Below are 24,149 nucleotides of genomic sequence, written 5' to 3' on the forward strand. Positions count from 1 at the left end.
TTCAACATTAGTTAAATTCAACAATCTACTTGTTCTTTAATTGATATCATAAGGACATTAGTCACCTAGGGCTTTAAATTTTCACATTGATACCATTGTTCTTATCTCTAAAAATTTAATGGATGGGAAATCATGTGGAATTCCTTTGCAATTTCTCCAACTGCAAGATATTGTAGCATTTCCAACTAGGGATGTAACTGCTAGTGTTTCTTGTTGTGTATGTGTGTTAGAGGCATGAAGGCATGTGCATGAGAAAGATATGGTATGAAAAACCAAAATTGAGGGGGCAGGCAGAAGCAGTTGACTTGGGACAGTTGGATGTGGATTTTCTATTTCCTTCATCTATGGAGGCATGACAATGAAGATAAGAATGTGATGGGTTTCTTTGGTACTTTATGATGTCTAGATCCAGTGCTTAGGTTGTGCACACTGTAGTTTGGCCCTCATTTTTAGCAAGAGCAATGGTAAAGCTACATTTTTCATATGCTAGTAGGTTCTTATTGAGAGCTAAAGTTGATTAAGAGTTGTGTTTTAGATGCCAACTAGGACATCCCTTCTCCCTCTCAAACTCATGGTGGACAAATTACTTTAGGATTTATTTCGAACCTACTCATTTGTAACAATGAGATCTTTTAAATCTGCCTAACTCGACTTAGACTCATAACAATGAGTGTTGTGAGAACTTTCCAAACTTCCAAAGAAAATAATAACAATTTGCAATTTCGTGTTCAAACCTAAAATTCTAAATATCCCCTGAAGCTTCAGGGATTAAGTTGAATCAATTATGGATCATAAGTTATTTGTGATACAAATATATGTAGTGTCAATTACAATATGTATTGTGGTAAGTATGTTTTTAGTATTTGCATTGATGCAGTGATATTATTTCCCTTCAGAAGTATTTTCTTCCCTCTAATAAACGTGAAGATCGCATTGCAAAACTACTGATTTTTTAATCCATTGATGCAATGTCATATGTCCACTAGGTCTATTTCTCAGAGCAATACATCTATTGGTTTTTACATTAAACAATATAATTATTTTTTTGTCTAGGCCTTTCTGGGTATCTTTTCTATTATTTCCCATTTTCACTTGTGAACAAGACGATAGGACTGCAAAACAACTATTTCATGATTCTGTTGATCTATGTCTGCAAGATCTATTATTAACAAACCAATATATCATTGTTGTGCATTGAGGTCACTCAAAAATTTCCAATTTTAGTTTCCATCCAAACCCATCTCTTGGTATCTTTTTCATTATGTGTAGCTTCTCTTGATCATTGAGTTGTTGAATGAAAATTGAATTGCAACAAAACAAGCCCATAGGAAATAGACAATTTATTTAAATATCAAATTTTAATTCTTTTTTATTCCAAATCTTTCTTCAACAATAATTTTGTGTAATGTGTTTATTTCTTCGGAAATGAATGGGCGAATTTTACCAAGGGCCATATTTTCTTTCCTAGTGGAAATGAATTTTTGTCCTTTTTAATAAATAATATTTTCATTAATTTCCAAAAATAATATAGAATTAAGCACATCATGGTTCTCTCTTAACGAGGCATGGTTATTTATCCCTTTTCTTAATAACTTGCTGCATTTTTAGATGAATTTCTCCAGATAACTTCTTCACTGGGAGTAGTTACGGATATCAAAATCCCATAACCTCCTACCTTCTATTCAATTTTGTCCTCCTTTCTACTATAATATAGATGGTCGATAATATGACTACTTTGTTTTATTTAATTAGGTTTACATTTTAAAGGACTCTAGCCCTTCTAATTGATTCTATATAAAATGTCAAGAGGCCTAAACAGGAAAACTAGAAAGACGTTTGAAAGTTGAAAAGGTCCACAAGATATTGTGTACTTTTAATATGATGATGTGAACACCTTGATAGTTAGTTTTTTTATTCTAACCAATCTATAAAGTTAACTTTAATCCTACAATGAAAACTTTTCACCCACCGTGGAAACACAAATACAATGTCATAGATGTATCACTTGGCAACGAGTAATATTTTATTTTAGAGAGAGAGAGAACTACGTCTAAAAGTTCGAATACGTCCTACACCTTTTTGTTGTAGGAAGGGCCTTAACATAAAATTTCAACTCTGCCAACTGTGAAACACAAAAATAGTCTCGGTACTGTCTCACTAGGAATCCAATAATATCTTAATGTCAGAGAGAGATGGAAGTTCGAATTAATTCTGAGGGTTGTAATATGTTCTACATAGTTGTTGTAGGAAGGGTCCTACCATAAATTGCTATAAGGATCTGGTAGGAAACCTAGAATTTGCAAATGACGTTTTTCTGTAATCAATTTTCTAGAGCACTAAGATGATGTACTCATATTATGGCATGAAACACAATTTCACCAGTCTGATGAACACGCTTAACATTAGTTGTAACAGCTATGAAGACATCACCAAAAATATTTGAAAAACATGGCTACAGGATCATTCCCAGAGGTGCAACAAATAGAAAAGTAGATTTTGGTTCTTCGAACTCTCCATTTAAATCCTAGAAAAAATATTGTAAAAGTAGAAATATTCTTTTTCTTGAAGAAAAGAGAAGATTTCTCAACACTGAACAACCAATATTTTGGTCAATCTTTTAGAAGTCAAAAGGGGAAGGTGTCATGTTTCTTTCATGATGATTGGAGAACCACTTCAAGACTTGAATAGTTGGTGATGTATCCTAGTGCTCAACCATCCAACTGGACATAATATATCTCAAAAAGGAGTATGTAGTAGATTATCCTCTTCCTTTCCAACTTCTTGATAATCAGATTGGCAGATGGAAGGTAGCCTAAGAAAAGTGATACCCCTTTCAATGACTATTGCTCTCAAAGAGCCTCCATGGGTTTGATTTCCTAAAAGAATGTTATACCTTCGATTGCATCAAGCTTAATTTGATTCTGATTTGGATGAGCCCTTGTTCCTCTATCATATGTGATTTATCAACCCAAGTATGAAGGAACTGAAGTTATCGAATTACCCCAAATAAGATCTTTGATTTTTCTACAATCTAGGAATATGAGACATGCATTGATTCTCTAGAACTAGGTGTTGCATTATGGGTATTTATAATGGTTTCAAGCCCTTGAATATTTTAATTTAGTTGTATATATTTCACAGTGACTCAGGTATTTTCTCTACATTGTCTCAACTTAGGATCTTTAGTGTAAGTAAATTTAGTAAGATAACTATTCAACATTTTTTATTTTGGGGTCAGTATCAGGTTTCATAAATAGAAGTTATCCCGTTGTTGGGTCTTTGTCTAGTTTTAACAGTAAGAGAAGTGCAATGGGGCTCATTTGCAATACACTCACTTATTGAATCTTGTTGCTGAGTCTTCTTCTATGAAAACTCCTCATTATCATTTCTTCTTTCCAAAAGTGAATGGAAAACATAAATTATAGGGATTGATACAAGAAACTCTTCTTTGTGTGAATGTCTGATACTTTTTATATAATTTTCTTTTTTATTTGACCATTTTCTATGAATGGGGTTGTTCTGTGTTGATTACTTTTATTTTCTCTTTGTATTTCAACCCAAAAGGTACAATGGAGTGTTTTGAGTGTAGTGGTCCCATTGTCATAAAAGTCATAAGACTTGTTTCTCCTACATTTCTTCTTTTACCATTACACATTCCCCAATACACTTCTGAAATTTACCAGATCTTCTCTTTCATTTTTCCGTTGCTTCATTTCATATTTTGTATAATTCCTACAACATAAATTGTGCCTTCGGATAAAATAAGGTAGTATAGGACTCTAGGTGCCCCGTATCCACACCTAGCACCTACACTAAACCTAATTGACTTTCCATGAGAAATATCTTTATATTCCATATAAGGAATATACTTGTTTTCATTCTTGATGGATTGATTAACAAGGCTTGAAGCCATTACAAGGAATAGTCATTATGAGATTTATTATCTATTTACAAAGTATCTATTATTTAGCGAAAGATTCACCAAGATCTTACAAGATTTTATAACTCAATGAAAAATTCACCACGAATTTACAAGACAATATAATATGGTGAGAGATTCACCAAAAAAAGTATATATACATATTATATTATTTATAAAATCGCCTTCCATTTTTCCTATGTATCATGGGGATTTTCCCATTTATTATATATATAATTTTAGGGGGGTTCTTAAAAGTTTCTCTATAGACTATGGATGAATTAATCACAAAATTCACTTCACTGTTGAGATATGTACCTTATATCCTAGAGGAGAAGGCTAAGGTACAATGATTCACTAATAGTATGCCAACTTTAATGAAGGAAAGGTTGATATCTGATAGCCCAAAGACAATGGATGAAGCTATCCAGAAAATATGGATCTATTAAAAGTATATGAAGTAGAAAGGGGAACTTGGAACATGATGCCTAAGGGAGAATTTTTTTTTTTCCAAAATTCAAGAATGTTAAAATTGTTGGAGGAAAAGGTACACACAAGAAATAGTGGAATGGACTGCTTATAAGGAATCAACAAAAAAGTAAAATTCAAAATGAAAACAAGAAAAATCAAGCACAAAGTAAGTCAGACGTCGACCAGCCACAAAATCCCCCTTTACATGTTGGGGTTGTGGAAAGCCTCACTATTACAAAAAATTCCCTCATCGTACCCAAATGAAACCAACTTCTAATATTTATGAATCCTCCATAGTTGGGGACATTTCAAGGAGTATTCCATGGATTAATGTTTCTTTGGGGGATCACCAAGCTGAATACCTGCCTATGATGGTAAAATTTGAAGATAAAGTAGCTGACCACTATGTTTCTATTTTAATATACCCCAGTGCTAGTCTGAGATGCATTAATCCTAAGGTAGTTGAGTTATGTCATTTCCAAAGTATTAAATTTAAAAACCCCTGGTTTTTGTGATCTCGCACTGGGGAAAAGCAAATGGTGGTTGCTAAAATAGATAATTGTCCTATGGAAGTAGATGGATAACAAGTTAATGTAACCTTAAATGTACTACTTGTGGGATATTATGATGTACTAACTTGTATGTACTGGATGGAGAAGCATTGGTCCCTAGTATATTGTAAGGAAAAGACTGTTCACTTCCTTATTGATGAAGGAAAGAGGCAGATCATGTAAGGTATTTAGAGAGGTATAAAGTTGCGACCCACCACATCCAACCAATTAAGAAAGTGTAGGTGGAAAGGTTGTCAAATATATGCGGTACAAGATGGATATACTAATTCTAAAGATAAAATAAAAGATCTAGAAAACATACCAGCAATATAAGAATTTTTAGATGTATTTTTGTAGGAGACACAGGGATTACCATGCAAATATATATATATATATATATATATATATATATATATATATATATATATATATATATATATATATATATATATATATATATATATATATTACCATGGTGCTCATTCTAAGAGTAGCCCCAGTAACGAGATCTCCTTACCACATGAGTATTCCTCAGTTAACAAAATTAAAGCTACATGTACAACAATTACTCAAAAAAGGATATATGTGAGCAAGTGTGTCACCTTGGGGAGCCATAGTGTTATTAGTAAAATGATAAAGATAGTTCCTTTCAGTTGTGGATTGACTATCAACAACGAAATAAATTAACTATTAAAAACAAGTATCCATTACCAAGAATTGATGACCTATTTGATCAAGTCAAGGGTGCTACCCTATTTCCAAAATTGATTTACGGTTAGGTTATCATCAAATCACAATAAAAGAGGAGGATATCAATGCAGTTTTGAAAATCTAAAACAATCATTAATAATTGCCCCTATGATTAAAATTATATACCTAGATAAAGAATTTATGATGCGTACAGATGCTTGCAAGGAGGGAATTGCAGGAGTTTTAATACAAGATGGGAGGTTTATAGCTTATGAATCCTGCAAGTTGAAAGAGCATGGACAAAGATACTATGCCTATGACCTATAATTAACTGTGATTATTCATGCCCTTAAGATCTGGAAACATTATCTACTGGGGAACATATTTTTGTTAATGAAAGATCATAGTAGTTTAAATAATTTCTTTAAGCAACCCAACTTCAATTCTCGCCAAGCTAGGTGGACTATGTTCCTAAGTGAGTTTGAATTCATCTTCAAGCATTTGAAAGGAAAGGAGAATCATGTCGTAGATGTACTAAGCAGCAAGATGCATTGCGTATATGAAATTGCTTACAGCCGGATAGAATTTGACGGTTTCAAACAAATTAAGGAAGCTGCCTCTAAAGACCCTAAGTACAAAGTTATGTGGTAGAAAAGTAAATCAATATACAATACAGAATAATAATTTGATTATAACATTAATGATCACAATTTATTGAATTTCAACGGAAGAATATACATTCCCAATCAGATGTCAGCCAAGTAATTTATGTTAGATGAGATCCAACTAAACTCATATGTCGCTCATCCCAGGTATCAAAGACTATTTTCTGCAATTACAAATTATTGTTTTTGGCCAGGAATGAGAAAGGACGTTATGGAGTACTTGGATATGTTCTTAGAATTTCAACACGTCCAAACTGAGCACCAACACCTAGCTAGATTACTTCACCCACTACCTATACCTGAGTGGAAGCGGGATACCGTTACTATGGATTTTATAACATCCTTGCCAAGGTCCAAGAAGAAAAAATACTCAATTATGGTTGTAGTTGATAAATTAAGAAACGTGGCTCATTTTATTCTCGTTAAGACTACATTCTGAACTATTCAAATTGCAAACACATTCATGAGGGAAATATTTTGGTTGCATGGAATACTAAGAGTAATATTTTTTTACAGGGATGTAAAATTTACATGTGTGTTTTGGAAGGATCACTTTACTAGATTCAGTAGCCAAATCCAATTCATTATAACGTATCACCCACAAACTAATGGATAGATTGAATGGGTTAATAAAGTATTGGAGGACATGCTTCGCAATGTATGTGATTTAGCAACCAAAAAAGTGGGAAGAATATCTTCATTTAGTGGAGTTCTCTTATAATAATAGCTATCATGAGTCAATCAAGATGAGTCCTTTTGAAGTGCTATATGGGAAGAGTTTCCTAACTCCTATTAATTGGAGTAGCTTGGAGGACAAGTTAACTCTCGGACTTGACTTGTTAGTAGAAATGGAGCAAGTGGTAAGGAAAGTGTGACAAAACCTAAGAGCAACTCAGGATAGGAAAAAATCCTACACAGATAAAGGAAGAACCTTCAAGGAGTTTTAGGTGGGTGACTATGTGTATGTCTGGGTTAAAGCCAAACAAACTACTTTAATATGGGAAAGTTGTGCAAAACTTGCACCTCGATATTGCGGACGTTTCCAAATATTGGAAAGGTTAGGACATATAGAATATAGACTTGCACTACCAATTCATATATGAGTTTATAATGTGTTTCATGTTCCTCTACTCAAAATATATATGTATGATTCGAGACAAATTATAAATTGGGAAGCTATTAAGGTAATAAAAGTATTGTGAATTAAGTACACTTGATTGGTAACTAGTTAGGACTAAAGATAATGCTTTGTGTATCATGTAGGTCGAACCTAACAAAGAGTTCATCGTGGAACCCTTGCATATTCTATAACAAGGATAAATAATGTTGTGGAGGAGAGCCATCACCCAAGTTAAAGTGCAGTGGTGGCACTTTAGCCTAGAGGAGGCAACTTGGAAAGATAAGGAATTAATGCAACAAGCATATCGTGATCTATTTCGAGATTAAGTTTAAACACTGATGACAATGTTTCAAACAAGAGGGGGAATATGTCACACCCTATACATGAGCAACTATTAGTTAATAAGTTACCAGAATTTTGATTGAGTTATGATTGATTAATACTATTTTAATCATAAAACTGAAATTAGAAGGTTAACAAGAATTTAAGGAAAATTAGTTTTAAGCTTCTATGAACATGTTAATAAATCTTTACATTCTCTATGGTATACTTATGAGTTGTTATTGGATTGGTGTGTTTGGAAAACTCAAACGGGAGACCCTAAATTGTTTTTCTAACTATGAGGAAGTTAGATGGTCATGCTCTTGATTCTTCTTCCCATGAGATAAAGGGATCTGAGGGGGGAGAGAGGGGGTTCTTTCTTTTTCCTATTCATGAAAAAGACTCAAGCTCTTTTGTAAAGAAGAGAACTCTACCAAGAAGTCTTGTGTTTTGTAGGTGGAGAATCATTCTTAAGCTGGGTTAAACTTAGTGGAACCCTCCACATTTGAATATTTAGACTCTTCTATCGAGTCTTGAGGTCTATAAGTGATGAGAGAAGATCACTGCGACAAAACAAAAGTGCCTCGTAGTTGGGAAGCTAGTGGGGAGTGAGAAGTGATTATCGAATTCGCAGGAAGGGAGGAGGGTGAAGCTCTATTTGTGTTAAGTATTTCCTTTTATGCATATAATCAGTGTTATGAAAGTAAGCTATAGTTTCATGTAAATAATTTTATTTTTTGGTTAAAAGAAAGGGTTCCGACAATATTCAAACATATAGTTTTGTTTCCTTTCTTAAAAGTTCTAATTGTACTCAACAAATGAAAATATGTAAAGATTGAGTTATACAAAAACATCATGTAGCGACGTTTATCATGTGAACCATGTGGAGAGGGAATGAATGGCTGAGAAGAACCTAGAGCTCAGAAAATCTATGTCACTCAGCACACTCAACATTATGTTCACAAGGTGAGTGTTGGTTACTTGTGACATCAATATGTTCTCAACAATGTTCAGGAACCATGCAAACCCATTTATTTTCTGAATGGAATTAGGGTAGTAAAACTTCAAGTTAGCTTAGAGAATCACTAAGACAAAATGTTTCAAAGAGGAAATAGTATATAACCAAAGTTGAAGGTTTTATCCATTCTTAAGAAAAAAAAACATTCTAAAAGGGTTCAAAACCACATAGTAAAGTATCACAACCATGGACTAATTCAAACAAACTGAAATTTTAAGAATTGGATACATGATGATGGAAAACTCAAGTGTATGGGAGAACCATAAATGCAACAAATTTGTGCCATTAAACTAGTAACAAAGAAAAATTGGTCATAGGTATAACTGACTATATAGTAAAAATGCACAGATTTAATACCAAAAAGCTATATTAAAAAGAGACCAGAATAAGCATATTTTCACTAAAATAATTGTCATTACTACAATATATAATTTTCTTTATCATAAAATTAGAGCAAGTGATCTTGTATTTCGAAATTAACTTTAAGTTCAAAGGAGGAACTCATCCGTTTCTCTGGATGTTGAGCTAGATTTGATACAAATGGGTCTAGCCCAAAATTCAAAAAAACAATACATAAAATTTCATTAACAATGATGGTCGAACCCTCTATCATTGATGTAATTGCCAAGTACAGTCTCCAGAAACATCTAAGATCAACGAGGATGGTCACATGATAGATTAAATTTTATGACAAACACATATATGAAACGAGTATTATTCGGCCTTTAGCATGTGCGGAGGTCATATATGTAGCACCCAAGGAGCATATGAAATAATCCAACTGAATATGCCCAAACCTAAGCTCACAATACTACCTAGTGCTATTATTAACAATATGGTTGTGTATTGATGTCTATGCATACAAAGCTTGTTTAATATGTATGATATCTATACAAATATAAAGTTGTATTATAATGTTAATACATAATGATTGATGCCATCACCTTGTACACTTGTTTTATTTGTTATTATTATTATTATCTAGGGTATGTTGTATATGTGCACTTTACAGTTTGACATTCTAGATATCTAAACTTAATTAAGTGTAATTAACTTTTTACAAAGCCAATTGGGATAGGGTTGAGTTGCACTATTCAAAAAGACATAATAATTAGTTTTATTAAATTTAATATTTCATAATAAGAAAATTCAAAATTACTATAATGGAATATTTAATATAAGATTATCTTATATTAATATGTTTCTTTATTTTTTATTTTTCTATTTTTTTTTATTTTTTTTAATTTAATTTTATTTTATTAATCAATTTTAACTCTTTTATTTATCAATGAAAAAATAAATATATCATATACATTTATCAGACTCATGAGACTCATAATAGTGAAGAAATTGTTTCAAATTTAAACTTAAATGTAAACTAAATTTAATTAATATATCTATCTATATATATATGTGGCTTATTAATTATTTTAAAAATAAATTAGAAATTTTTATATTTTTATATATCAATAAAGGAAAATCATCTCACTAACATAAAAGAATTATAATATACATTTTCCACATTAATAAATTAAGATTAGCAAATAAATATTATAAATTGTAAAAAAAATATGATTCATTATAAATTAAAGCATAAATAAGTAAATATTTAACATTAAATATGTATTAATAAAATAAAAATTTAATATCAATAAATTTGAACTTCGGTGATTTCATTGATATGACACATATGTTCACATGTTAAAACTTCAAAACTTCCTTCTATATGGAAATTTTCTCAATTGTGCAAGTATTCTTTACCTACATAATTTCATAATCTTCTTTCAAATGTGCGAATCCACTAATAATTTTAGGCTAAATCCATATAATTAGACACAATTTAAACTAATTTAATTGACATGTTTAGACATTATATTTCATTACATTAGGCTTAACTATAATGGAGTATTCTCTAATTTCATCCATAAACAATTAAGAAAGAAATTTAAACTAATCAATTATTTTACATTTGATATTTAAGATGTATAAAATTGATTATGAGTAATTATTTTTTCACAAATTCAGTTAGGATATGGTTGAATTTCACTATTGCAAATGACAAAATAATTACTTTTATTAAATTTATTTTTTTACTAAAAAAATTAATATTATTATAATAATATGTTTAATATGAGATTATATTATATTAATATGAAATTATAATTTTTATTTATTTTTAATTTTTTAATAATAATTTTTAAAGATTTTATTTATCAATTATAAATGAAATATATCATATACAATTATAGGATTTATGATTATATACAATTATAGGATTTATGATTATGGCTTTTTCTCTAACATAGTTTCCCATATACTAACAAAATACAACTGAATTGTATAACATATAAAATTTAACCTTGAATTTAAATTAAATCTAATTAATATATAAATAAATTATAAATAAATAAATGAATAAAGGAATAAATATAAATATATTTAATTCTATACCTAAACAAAATTTCAAATCTATATAGATAAAAAATAATTTCATTAACACAAAAAAATTATGACATATATTTTTCACATTAATAAAATGAAATTGACAAATCAATATTAACAATTTGAAAAAAATAATATTATACATGGTAAATTAAGCTATAAATAATTAAATACTTGACATTGAATACTTATTAATAATAATAATAAAATATGAATAAATTTGAATCTTTCACCAGAAATCCTACCTTGTGTAACTATGGTACATACATATAAGTATGAGGGGAAAGTCATTAATGGTGCGTAGCTGTAAAATCCTAATAGTTTTTCTTACCATCTTGATCTAAAAGTACTAACACTAAAAGCTCCAACTTATTTATATTTCACTCTTTCAATAACAAAAAAATGTATATCAATTTAAATAGTTCTAGTTCATTTCAACCAAAATATTTATATTTCAGTTTTTGAATAACAAATAAGTGAAGTAAAGATATTCCCATTGTCTTAGGGAGAGATTAACATGATTTGAGAATCAACATTTTCAGCTTTACCACTTCTAAGAAGAAAACAAACTTCAATCAAAGAAAGAAGGAAAGAACAAACAAAAGAAAGAAAGAACAAACATGCAAAGAAAGAAAAAAAGAACGAACAAAAAATATAAAACAAACTTGCAAATTATATTAAATTTTGAAAATGATGAAGATAATGAAAGTGCAATCAAATATGGACTCTAACTTGTAAAATATTTCCTCACAAATGGTAAACAAAATATGAGATGTCTTGGTATGCATGTTTTTTTTAGGGTAAGGCGAATTCATTTACTTACAGACTTAGGATTCTAAAGTTACTTTAAGGTTGAACAAAAATGGGTAGAAAGGAAGATTTAGTTATAAGTACTATCATTATAATTTTTTAACTATAGTTTTAGTAATATCAACTAGTTTAATTTAAATAAATAATATGAATGATTGAAGGTTTAGACAATTATTCATATTGTTAGAGATTTTCAAAGAGAAAAAATCTTCAACAATAAATAATACATATGTATCAATTAGGATAGTTTCTTTATTTCATTTTTTAACATGTAGATTTGTAAATAATAAAAATATGTTAACTCAATACTAAGGTTTTGATATTTTTTTGATATTTTGCATATTGTTTTTTAATTTTTTTGGAAATAAAACTTTATAAAAAATATGAGATAGATTTAACTGAGTATCATTTAATTGTTGATGGCATTTCATTCATAGATAAAAGTAAAAAATACAATCCATAGCGTCACAATTTTAACATAAATTTCTAAATTAAATATTCAGTTGAATAGTAATGAACATTATTATCTCCAATTACATGAAATGAAAAAATCTTTATTATATATATATATATATATAAATGCAAAACTCCATAGGAAACCCAAACCAGTACCTTTTGTTGCAATTCCTTGCCATATTGCCGTTCAAGAGTCTCTATTAGGTATATATAAAAATGCAAACCTCCGTCGTTATTCCTTGAAAAGCCAAACCAATACCTTTTATTGCAGTTCCTCTCGCAAGAAAGAGAAACTTCGGCACTTACTCTCGATGTCTGACAATGCTCAGTCCCAGTGTGACAGAGTAAGCAAAGCAGGACTCCAGGTTATAAAGCGTGTGAAGAATGGCGTAGGTGTGATTTCAAATAAAGCGGGTTACTTCTAAATATGCTGACAAAAGGCTTGACAACATCTGAGATTTTATAGTGAGCCCTCAATACCTCATCAAAATTAATGTTAAGTGAAAATAAGAGAAATGTAGTGCTGTTATATTTGAATTAGTTCTCATAGCTCAGTCTCACATGAATTGGTGGAGATTTGGTTTAATGTATATTTTTAAGTAATATTATTTTATTAGTGTCTAATAAAATAAATTAAAAATAGTAAATATAAATTTGGTTTATTTTTGATAAATTTATATAATTATTAATGTATTATTTAGATTTTGTATATTTAAATATATTTCTTATTATTTTAATCTAAATTTATTTGATTTGAAATAATAAATATAAGAAAGTGAATTGATATTATTTATATTTTTTTAAATAAAAGTTAATATTTTATATTTATATTTATTTTTTAACACAGTTTTCAGAATTTTAATTTAATTATCTATTATTATTAGAGGAGTTGTGGGCTGTAGTCTCCATGAAATATTTTAAAAATTGTAGTCTATTTAATGGAATAAATGACCTTATTTTTTAAGTTATTTTTTTTGGTCACTTTTAACCAAACACAACAGAGATTTGAAAAAATATTAGTTTAAGTTGTTTAATCTACAAGATTCAATTGCAACAAGAAGGACTTGTTAAGACACTAAATCAATTAATGCAATAAAAAATGTATTTTGAATAACAAAAAATTACAAATTTGCATGAAATTATATCTGAAGAAAAGTATCATTTTGTCTATTAGTTAGAGTACATCATATTCTTAATAATAACCACAAATCCAAGATTAAAGTGTATGTCAAAGTCTAGGAGTTTCAACAGTGAAATTCTAGGCATTTATATAGATTTTTGATTAACTGTTTTTCTAGGAGCTTCAACAGTGAAATTCTGGATTTTTATATAGATTTTTGAATAACTACTTGAATTTCAACAAACCAGTTTTTTAATTAATTAATTTATTCACTTCATATCTCAATTTTAAGACTATAAGATTAGAGAAATGTCTATTATTCACTATTAATTTAGCATTAACCAATATAATTTATAATTGTTTATAAAAAAAATTTCAAAACATAATTTCTAAGTTTAATGATGATGATGATGATGATGATGATGGTTAACGTTCACTGAGACCAAATTGGTCTATCGGACCTATAACTTTCTTAGTTTTTAATTATCTGGCTCCTCGTCTTTCTTGGCGAGATTGGTGTTGTAGCTTTCTTTTTTTTCTCTACGGTCTTGCAACTTCCTTTATCTTGCATCCCCTTCATCTCTTCTGGTTCTTGGGACATTGGTGTTTTAGCTTCGCGATCTATTGTGTTCGTCCTTTTGAAGATAGTCGAAGAAGAAGTTTGGTCTAGGAGATTTGCTTTGCTGTTAAATGCAGACTTATTTTGTGCGGTCGAATCCTCATAATTGTTGATTTGTTGGGCGGGGCTTTCTCCCTGCCTGTCTTGAGAGTTGTTTCTTTCCTGACCGATTTCTTGTGATTCAGAGTTTTCTCCAAAGTATTCTTCTTTGATGATAGCGTAATGTTCTTTTTGTGCTCCTTCCCACCATGTAGATCTGTGGTGGTTGTTTCTAGCACAAATTTTCTGGGAGGATTTTGGGCAATTTTTTACTATATGCTCTGTCTCAAAGCAGGATCGACATCTGAAGAGGACACTTTCGTAATCGAGTTTCTGGTTCCATACATAGTCTTTACTTGTTAGGTTTATTTCAGGTGGGAATCCGGCGCTGAAATCCATTTCCACACAGATGCGTGCATAGGTGGTTCTTGCATATTCCTCTGTTTCTGGGCACCTGCAGTAAAATTTTCCAAAATTTCCCAATTGCATCTCCAATGGCTTTTAGCGACGAGAGATTCCAAAGATGCAAAGGTAGGCTTGGCAATCTCACCCAAACTGGTGCTGAAGTTATGACTATTGTAAAGGGATCGAATGATGGGTTCCATGGCTTCATGAATAGACCTGATTTTTCCCAAAACCAAGGGCCGGAATCTAGAATACATTGTCTGCTTTCAGGATTTTCAAAATCTACTATAAAGAAACCCCTAGCACAGGGTAGATATTAATTTCATCAGAAATGACAGGCTTCCATACCTCCGAGATCCAATTGTGGAGAGCTGTAAGTCATAATCTACTATAAAGAAACCCCAGATATTAATTTCATCAGAAATGACAGGCTTCCATACCTCCGAGATCCAATTGTGGAGAGCTGTAAGTCATGGCCAAAAACCATTGAACCGACAAATTAGGGCATTTTCAGAAAACTTCAAAGCCTCATCGAGTGAGACGGGACCGCCTGGACAGTGGGAGCTGGGGCTTCACTGACGATATGGGCAGGAGCTTGCCGTCCAGAATAATGATAAAGACTAAGCAGCAATGTAATTTATAATTGTTTATACAATTTGTTTCAAAACATCATTTCTAAATTTAATAATAAGTACAAAACAACAATTGTTTTTAGTGATACCATGTGTCAACTCATTATTTAATGCTAAAAAACTACAAATCTCCCTCTTATTAGAAAATTTAAAAATAACTCTAAAAATATTTTTAATTCTTTCATCTCTATATATAAAAAAGATATAAAATATTTTTAATTCTTTCATCTTTAATTATTTCGACGCAAAACTTTTTTTTTGCTTTTAATTAATTTATATAACTCAGTTTTATTATTATAAATAATATGACCGCAATCTCTTCGATATTGCTGTATTCTCAAATCTACTTTGCAAGTGTTCGAAATCTGAATGGAAAATCACCGACTCACCAAAGATTATATACATTCCCAGAATGATATACACATCATTCCCAGAATGATATACACATCAAGGCTGCCCCTGAGGATTAAAATCAGATACATCTCAATTACCTTCCTCCGATTTCTAACTATGTTGCACCTTCGGTTTCCCACGGATTCAAATCAGACACATCTCAATTACCTTCCTCCAATTTCTAACCATGTTGTTCCTCCAATTTCTAACCATGTTGCACCTTCTTCTGCTTACTATCGTGGGAAGTCAATTCAACACCGGAGATGAATCAAACGAGAAACTGAAACATCCCAACACATTACTATTCCGCGCTCCCTCCGCACAGTCACACATTCAACCCACAAAATTGAAACCACTCGTTAAAGTTGAGGACTTTGAACGTTAAACAATCGCTCAGGTTATCTCCCGTCTGCTCTACGAACGAAGAATCTGTGCTTACTCCATCCTCTATTTAAATTGAATTATATTCAACCATTCAGGGTCGTCCTCCGCTCCTCGCCCTCTCTGTATGTATATAAATACATCTCCCTCCATGTGAGTAATGCAATGAGTAATGCATTGCATTGTATGCGAGCAACAAATATTTCATCTGCAACTACAACTCAACGATAAATCACGTCTCCATAACTCTGATTAGCTCAAATATTTCATCTGCGAGTATACCTCACGTTTCCATAGCTCTCATTATCTCCAATATTTACAGACTATCAACCATCTAACACATCCATCCATCCATAAGAGTAGAAAAGGATGATGCCTTTCCCCAGGAAAATGAAAACTAATGTTTCTGTCATTCTACTTACTGCTCTAGCCCTACTTATGTCGACGTCCTTGTTTAACGAAGGCGCCTTTCTTCTGGTTGCTGCTTCCTCGAGGACCGCATAAAAGTAGTAATGTTCGATCTTGTCTTAAAGCTGCTCCTCAACCCAATCCCCATGTTCCCACTCCTTCACACCAACGTAATCTTCATTCTTCCGTTGCGACGTGGGCAGCACGAGGAGTTTCTGAGTGCCTTCCAGCTTCACCTCAATGCCCACGCAATGCTCCAAGTCCTCCTGGATGTTGCCCTTCAGGTTCAAAGGAGCAGCAGCGAGTGCCAATGGCAAGGCGGAGTTTCTGAGGAATTATGAGAGTTTCATTGAAGCTGGAAAGCACGCGCCAGCAGATCATATTAGCATCGCAGTTGAAGGGGGACGGTTGACATTCGCAAGCTGCTCACAATCAATCCTTTAAATCTACCAGGAAATTAATTGGTTATTGAACATTACAAAGTTTCTAATGGCTGCCTCTATTCATACATATTGATGTTTCTCGTGCTCCGTATTTCCTTCGTTCAGTTAGAGGTAGAGTGTTGTTGTAGGGTTTGAAACTAATCTTTCCAAGAACAAACATGAATATCGATACCCGTTCACAATTTCATAGCGGGAATGAAAATTGAAAATGGCGGTTTGCTGATCCTGTTTCTCAATCCTATTCATGTTTCTAAATATTGATTGCAGCCGGTGGTTGTTAATGTAAAAAATATAAAAGATAAATAATCCATATTGTAAAATGGTTTCATGGTATTAATGATTTTAAATTTTACAACTCTTTTTAAAAAAACTTAAATATATTTAAAAAATTGATGCAACCATTTCTTTGCCCGGGCTAATCCATCTATTGATCTAGGATATACATCTAAAAGGAATCCAAGTGGCTAACACATCAAAGAGCTAAATATGGAAAATTTAATTCTAAAATTATTTATGATATACATTGCAGAAGCACATTGCAGTGGTTAACATGAAATATTTGATTTAATTTTAAAATTAGATATTTTTGGATTAATTTTTATGTTAATGACCATTTTTTTTAAATATGGTTGAGAACTTTAGTAGTACCCTTGGGTGAATATGGTAACATTGAATTACTTTACTTTATTTTATTTCTTTAAGTGACGGATTATAGACTTGCTAAAACATGAATGTTTAAATGTAATCATAAAAAAATTTAAATTTAGTCATAAAATTACACTCAAAAGTATCCTAAAAGTAAGTTTCATATTCCAGAACATAAGACACTTATGGGGAAGGACATTTTCCCTCCCAACCTTCTTCTCTTGAGACAAGACATCTCAGATGGGAAATGGGAAATACCTGATGCAAAGTTGGAGCGTGACTATAACAAAATTGTACCTTTGAGAGGACACCTAGGGAGGAAAGACACTTCCACTCATAGAGTTCTTGAGTTGTTTGGGGAGTGGAACTCTATTTGAAACCCTAGACTGAATCTAGTTGGGATCAAGTGGTCTTGGGTGAATCCACGATGGTTCTCAATCTGAATCTTTTTTGGATATGAAACTGCTCAAGGAGAGTTCATCTCATATGTAACTAGGAACATCCCTTTCCCTATAGTTTTGTGGATGGCTATCCTTATTCGTTATTGTTTTATAGATGGCTATCCTTATTCATTATTGTTTTGGCCAGAGGTGAAAGTTGTCGCTTGTTTATAAGGTATTCAATTGTAATTATGTTTGAATTTATTATTATACTGTTCCAAGAATAAATCTGGTAATGAAAAGTGGGGTGAAAACGAATGTATTTATATGTAAAGTGTCAATTCTTGAATGTAATAGAGATATCATGTAAAGAATCTCAAAGAGAGAACAATAATAACAGTGACCACTAGGCTAGAAAGACATCCCCTTAGGATGTTTGAGTTAGTTCCTAGGCTAGACAAGGTTACCAACAACCTAGAAACAGTGGAGGACCATTGAGAATTATACTAATACTGTAAATTGCATCCATATATATTGACCAAACAGAAAGAAGGAAAACTACACTTTTTAGTAAATTCTAATGCACTGTGGAACTAACTAACATATTTAAAAAGGAAAGAACTCGGTAATACTATTCAGATGAAGATCTCATAATGAAAATAGCAACAATTCATAGATTTGTAATTGTGGAACATAGATAAACGTAAGTCTACCAAACCTGCATTCCTTGAAAGCATTCCATTAAAAGAAATGTTGACCACGTGGGTGAGGCCCAAAACAATTTATTCACTAAAACAAATTCTAAAGAGAGAAAACTTTCCAAACAATTGTACTAAGGGTATTGAACATATATACACATATACTCGAACTGAAAAAATGTAGTAAAATTGTAAATGAGCAACGCAAGAATTGGGAAGGTTTCCTGTGGCCCTGAGTCAATTATAAATATTAAAAGAGAAACATAGTTTTACATTAGCAAACACGTGTTCTTTCCTGTAAACTAAACTCATAAATAACTACACCAAAATTACTCATAGTTGAAAGGCGCGTCATGATAACGGTGGATAGATTTCCTATAGAGTAACAATGGTATGGTTGTGGACTTTTCTTTCATTTAAATGGTAGATTGTACCTAAATAATAATAATAATATTTTGAAAACCCTAGCTCACTCCTGATCCTCACTACACAAAATTTTCTTAACATTTAACAACCAGAAAACCCTAGAGGGCCATGCGACCACACCTAGAAATTCAACACAGAAATAAACTGTAAATGAAGAATCTAGGGAAGGGAGTCATGAATTTGCAAGAAAAGTGATGAAGGCACCATGGAGTCATTACTTGTAAGAGACCAACCCAGTAAACAAAATATTGATATAGTCCACCTTGACATTACAGTAAAAGAAATGAGGCTCATCAATAAGTAAATAATCATAAAAGCATTGAGCTCAACAATTCACTGCTCTTCAACGAGCTCCAACAATAACCCTAGGAGAGAATGTCGGCATTACAAGACCAAGCTAGAATGACAAAAGACAAATTTAGGAAATAGTAGAATGTTAATGATAAAATTTACTAGTTAAAATACCCTCATCTTGTGCAATTACCCGTCTCATGACGAGGTTCCATTAGCACCTGCAAGACTCAAGATATAATACAAATTTATTTGGAGGAAATCATGAAAGAATTTAGTTCAATTGCATGTTAAGATGGGAGAGGATGCAATTGGAACTTACATGTATAGAAAAACACATTGTGAGACATTCTGGAAATCCCTTGATTCTCACCAATCCTATAGGATCAGTGCTAATAGGAGTAATTTGCAAACACTTGGCCCTCAGGGTTTAAGTCATAGCGATAACTAAGCGAGTCAAAAAAGAGAGATGAGAGTCGACATAGAGAGATGAGGGTGTCCGCATAAAAATGAACATTAGTTTCCAAGTTGTGGAGCTATAGTATGACAGTGGGAAATCGGGTAAATGAAGCACATATGATGTTGGGGACCCTCCAACCAACCCCCTTTGATTTACACTATCGATCGAAACCCAATCTTGAAGAGTCATAGATCTATTGCAAATCCCTAAAGATAAGAATGTTATATGGCATGTGATCGGACGAGGTTCTAGATAGATCAAAAGTTAATGTCTCTTAATACATCATATGGAGACTACAAGATTGACACAAGGAGTCACAATTTTCATTCATGTCATATAACCAATTTAAGCTCGAGGTCTGAGACAATAATTGTGTAGTTAGTGTTGCATATAAAATGGATACATAAATCAAATCAAACATCCTTTAATACAATCCAGATCAACTCATACATATAGATATTATGAGATTAATTATAACATATATAGCATGGTAAAGATATTAGATATATGGTAAATTGTCAGGGTAGGATAGAGGTGGTATGAGAGTCGAGCTTTGTACATTATGACATAATTGGACACGCTACTACAAAATTGTATTGTATGGTTCAGAGAGAGTGGAAACAAATCTGGAGGGGGACTCATGCAACTTTACTCTACGAGCAAGACTTTTTGTAGGATCTACTCAATACCTTTTGTTGGACCCAACTCAGAAACATGGATAGGATTAGGGGACGAGCCTTACAATACAATCATCGTGCTACTAGAAAACGTGCAATAACTAAATGTTAAAATGGAAAATTTAAGGGTATGTGATGAATGTATAATGCATGAATACGAATGGATAATGAAAATTTGAATGGACAGACAAAATCATAAAAATTCCATCCCAAGCCCTCATAATGGAAATAGAGAAACTCCCACCAGAGGAGGGAGGAAAGTATACTTGAAAGGAGATAGATGCAAGAATCATAGGGTGATAGAGAGACAAATGAGGAAGAGTCAATAAATATTTCTAGGAGTAATATGTCGAGAGTTGCTAAGAGATTGAAATTGCAATTACATGGAGAATTCAAAAAGGTAAAACCCCCAAGCTTTGATGGAGAGTTAGAAGAGGCAACACATTCATGTTTAGCTAATATGAATGAGTACTTCCAATTTACAAATATGACGAAAATTTGAAAGCTCCCTTAGCAATTTACCAACTACGAGGAAAATCAATCCTATGATGGGAAGAAGTGAAGCAAGCACATGGAGTTGACAAATAAGTAATCACCTTGGAAGCTTTCCAAAAGTATTTTAAGGTAAAGTATTTGACTGGATGATTCTATGATGAAAAGGACAAATATTTCCATGACCTTCATCTTAGACAACTAACCATGGATGAATTCATGAAAAATTTTACCTGCTTATTACAGTATGTTCCTTATATACGGGAAGGAAAGGCCAGGGTGTAAGGATTTATAAATAGTTTTCTAGCACACGTGAAGGAATGAATAGAACTCAATAATCCTAAAACTGTGGATAACATTGTAAGGAAACAGTGAAATTTTTATCAACAAATGTAGAAGAAAGATAATAATGAGACCGGTGAAGCTATGAAAGGACACAAGAATGCACAAAATACCAAAAATAATGGAACTGTAAATTTTAGAAATTCCCGTAGAAACCAACAAGGAAAATCCATGGAGAAAGGTCAACAAAAACATCGATCACAAAATGAATAAAAAATTGTACAATAGTCAACCAAACTTGAAGCCAATCAACAAAAAAAAAATACCATTACAGTGTTGGGGTTGTGAAGGACCATATTATATAAAGAGTTGTCCCTATCAAGTAATATTTGAGAATGTAACAAACATCTAGTAGACTTGAACTATGGGTGAAGGGGCAAAAGGAATACCTAAAATTAATGTTGCACTAGAATGTCATGAAGTAGAATATCAACCTACCATGATTGAATTTGATGGTAAGATATTCAAGCACATGATCTCTAGTCTAATAGACCTTGGAGCAAGTTTGAGTTACGTAAGTCCTAGGATGGTGGAATTATGTCATTTACAAGTCAATAAATTTAAGAACACATCGTTGGTTGAATTAATCACATGGGAAAAAGGGAGAGTAGTGGCTAAAGTAGAAAACTATTTAACTGAATTGGTGGACCAAGCTATAAGAGTAAATTTAAATTTTTTACCTTTAGGGTCCTACAATGTCTTAATTGGTATGGATTGGCTAGAAGCTCATTGGTCTCCTATAAACTGTAAGGAAAAGACAACCAGTTTCTTGAATGGGGAAGTTATTAGATAAGAAATTCAAGGAATTAAGAGGTCTAGGAGATTAAGACCAAATATAACCTCACAAATAGAGAGTTGTATTAGGAAAGGCTACCAAATCTATGCACTTTAGGTGGGATATAGAAATTCAAAGGAGAAAATAACAATCTTAGAAAACCTGACAAATGTTAAAGACTTTGATGATGTATTTCCAGAAGAAATACCTGGACTACCACCTAAACAAGATATATATTTCACCACTGAATTAATTCCAAGAGTTTCCCTAGTGTCCAAGGCACCGTACTCGGTGAGTTGATAGAATTGAAAATTCAATTACAAGAATTATTGGACAAAAAATACATGTGTCATAACGTGTCACCTTATGGAGCCCCTCTCATTTTTGTTAATAACTAGGATGGCACTCTGAGACTTTATATATATTATCATTAGTTGAGAAAATGAATCTCAAAAATAAATATCCACTACTAAGGATTGACAACCTATTTGATGAAGTCAAAGGTTCTACTATAGTTTCAAAAATTGACTTGCATTCTTGGCACCATCAAATAAGGACAATGAATGAGGATATCTGTAAGACTACAATAAAAAATCGTTACAAAGATTATGAATTTCTTGTTTTCCCTTTTGGGATCACTCACGCCCTAACCACATTCATGTGCTTTATGAGTAATATATTTCATTCCTATTTTGATAAATTTGTGCCAATATTTATTGATGATATCCTCATTTATTCTAAAAATATGGAGGAACATGAGAAACATCCACATATAGTATTATAAGCATTGCATGAGAGTCTTATGTATGTCAAATATAGTAAATATGAATTCTACAAAGATCAGGTACAATACCTTGGATATAATATCACTCAATATGGGATAGGAGTAGACCCTAAGAAGATTGAAACAATAATGGAGTGGCTTGTCCCCAACAATGTTGTAGACATTCGATCCTATATTGTGTTAACCGTATGTTATAACCATTTCAATGAAGGATTTTCTAGAGTAGCATAACTCCTAACATCATTGTAGAAGAGAGAAAGGGTTTTTAAATGGATAACAAAATATCAACAACGTTTTAATCAGCTAAAACACTTGTTGACCACAACCCATATTCTAAGGACAAAAAAACTGGAAATGGAGTTTATTGTCTATACTGATGCATGTCAAGAAGGGGTGGGAGGCATGATAATGAGAGAAGGCTGAGTTGTGGCCTATGAATCTAAAAAATTGAAAGAACATGAATAACCTTATTCGTCTTATCATCTAGACTTAGCTAAAATAGTCTATGCTCTCAAGGTATTGCGACATTTTTTATTGGGGAAGAAATTTATCTCGATGACTAACCATAAGAAATTGACTAGTTTTTTTAAGAAACCAAATATAAACACTTGAGAAGTGTGGTGGACTAATCTTCTCAGTGAATTTGACTATGATATAAAGTACCTGAAAGCTAAGGAGAAATAGGCAATTGATGCTCTAAGTAGAATATTGAATTGTGTATAGGGTCAAATGAAATTTATTTTTTCTAATTAGATTAGAGATGCTACCTTAAAAGATATTGAATACCATTTCCCACGGGAACATGATAAAAAAGAGAGTATTCGTTAACGAAGTATGCGATATGATATTAACAATGACAATTTGTTGATTTATAAAAATTGAATCTACGTTCTTGATCAACAAAATATTAAGTAATTTATTCTTGACAAATATCATAGAAATCCATATGTTGCACATTGCAGTGGAAAAAAATTAATTACAACTATAAGAAAATATTACTTTTGTCCTAGAATGAAGAAAGAAGTGACCCAATACTTGGTGAAATTCTTGGAGGGCCACCAAGTAAAGGTTGAACATCAAAACCCAACATGTCTACTCCACCCACTACCCATTCCTGAATGGAAATGAGAAATATTGCCAATTCCTGAATGGAAATGGGAAATATTAACGCTAGATTTTATTACATGTCTATGAAGGTTGAAAAAGAAAAATGACTTTATAATGGTGGTGGTAGACAAACTAAGTAAAACTTCTCATTTCATTCTTGTGAAATCAA

Source organism: Pinus tabuliformis, chromosome J (genome assembly GCF_031772625.1).
Source record: "Pinus tabuliformis cultivar Carrire ecotype Pingquan chromosome J, CPIR1, whole genome shotgun sequence".
Taxonomy (NCBI): domain Eukaryota; kingdom Viridiplantae; phylum Streptophyta; class Pinopsida; order Pinales; family Pinaceae; genus Pinus; species Pinus tabuliformis.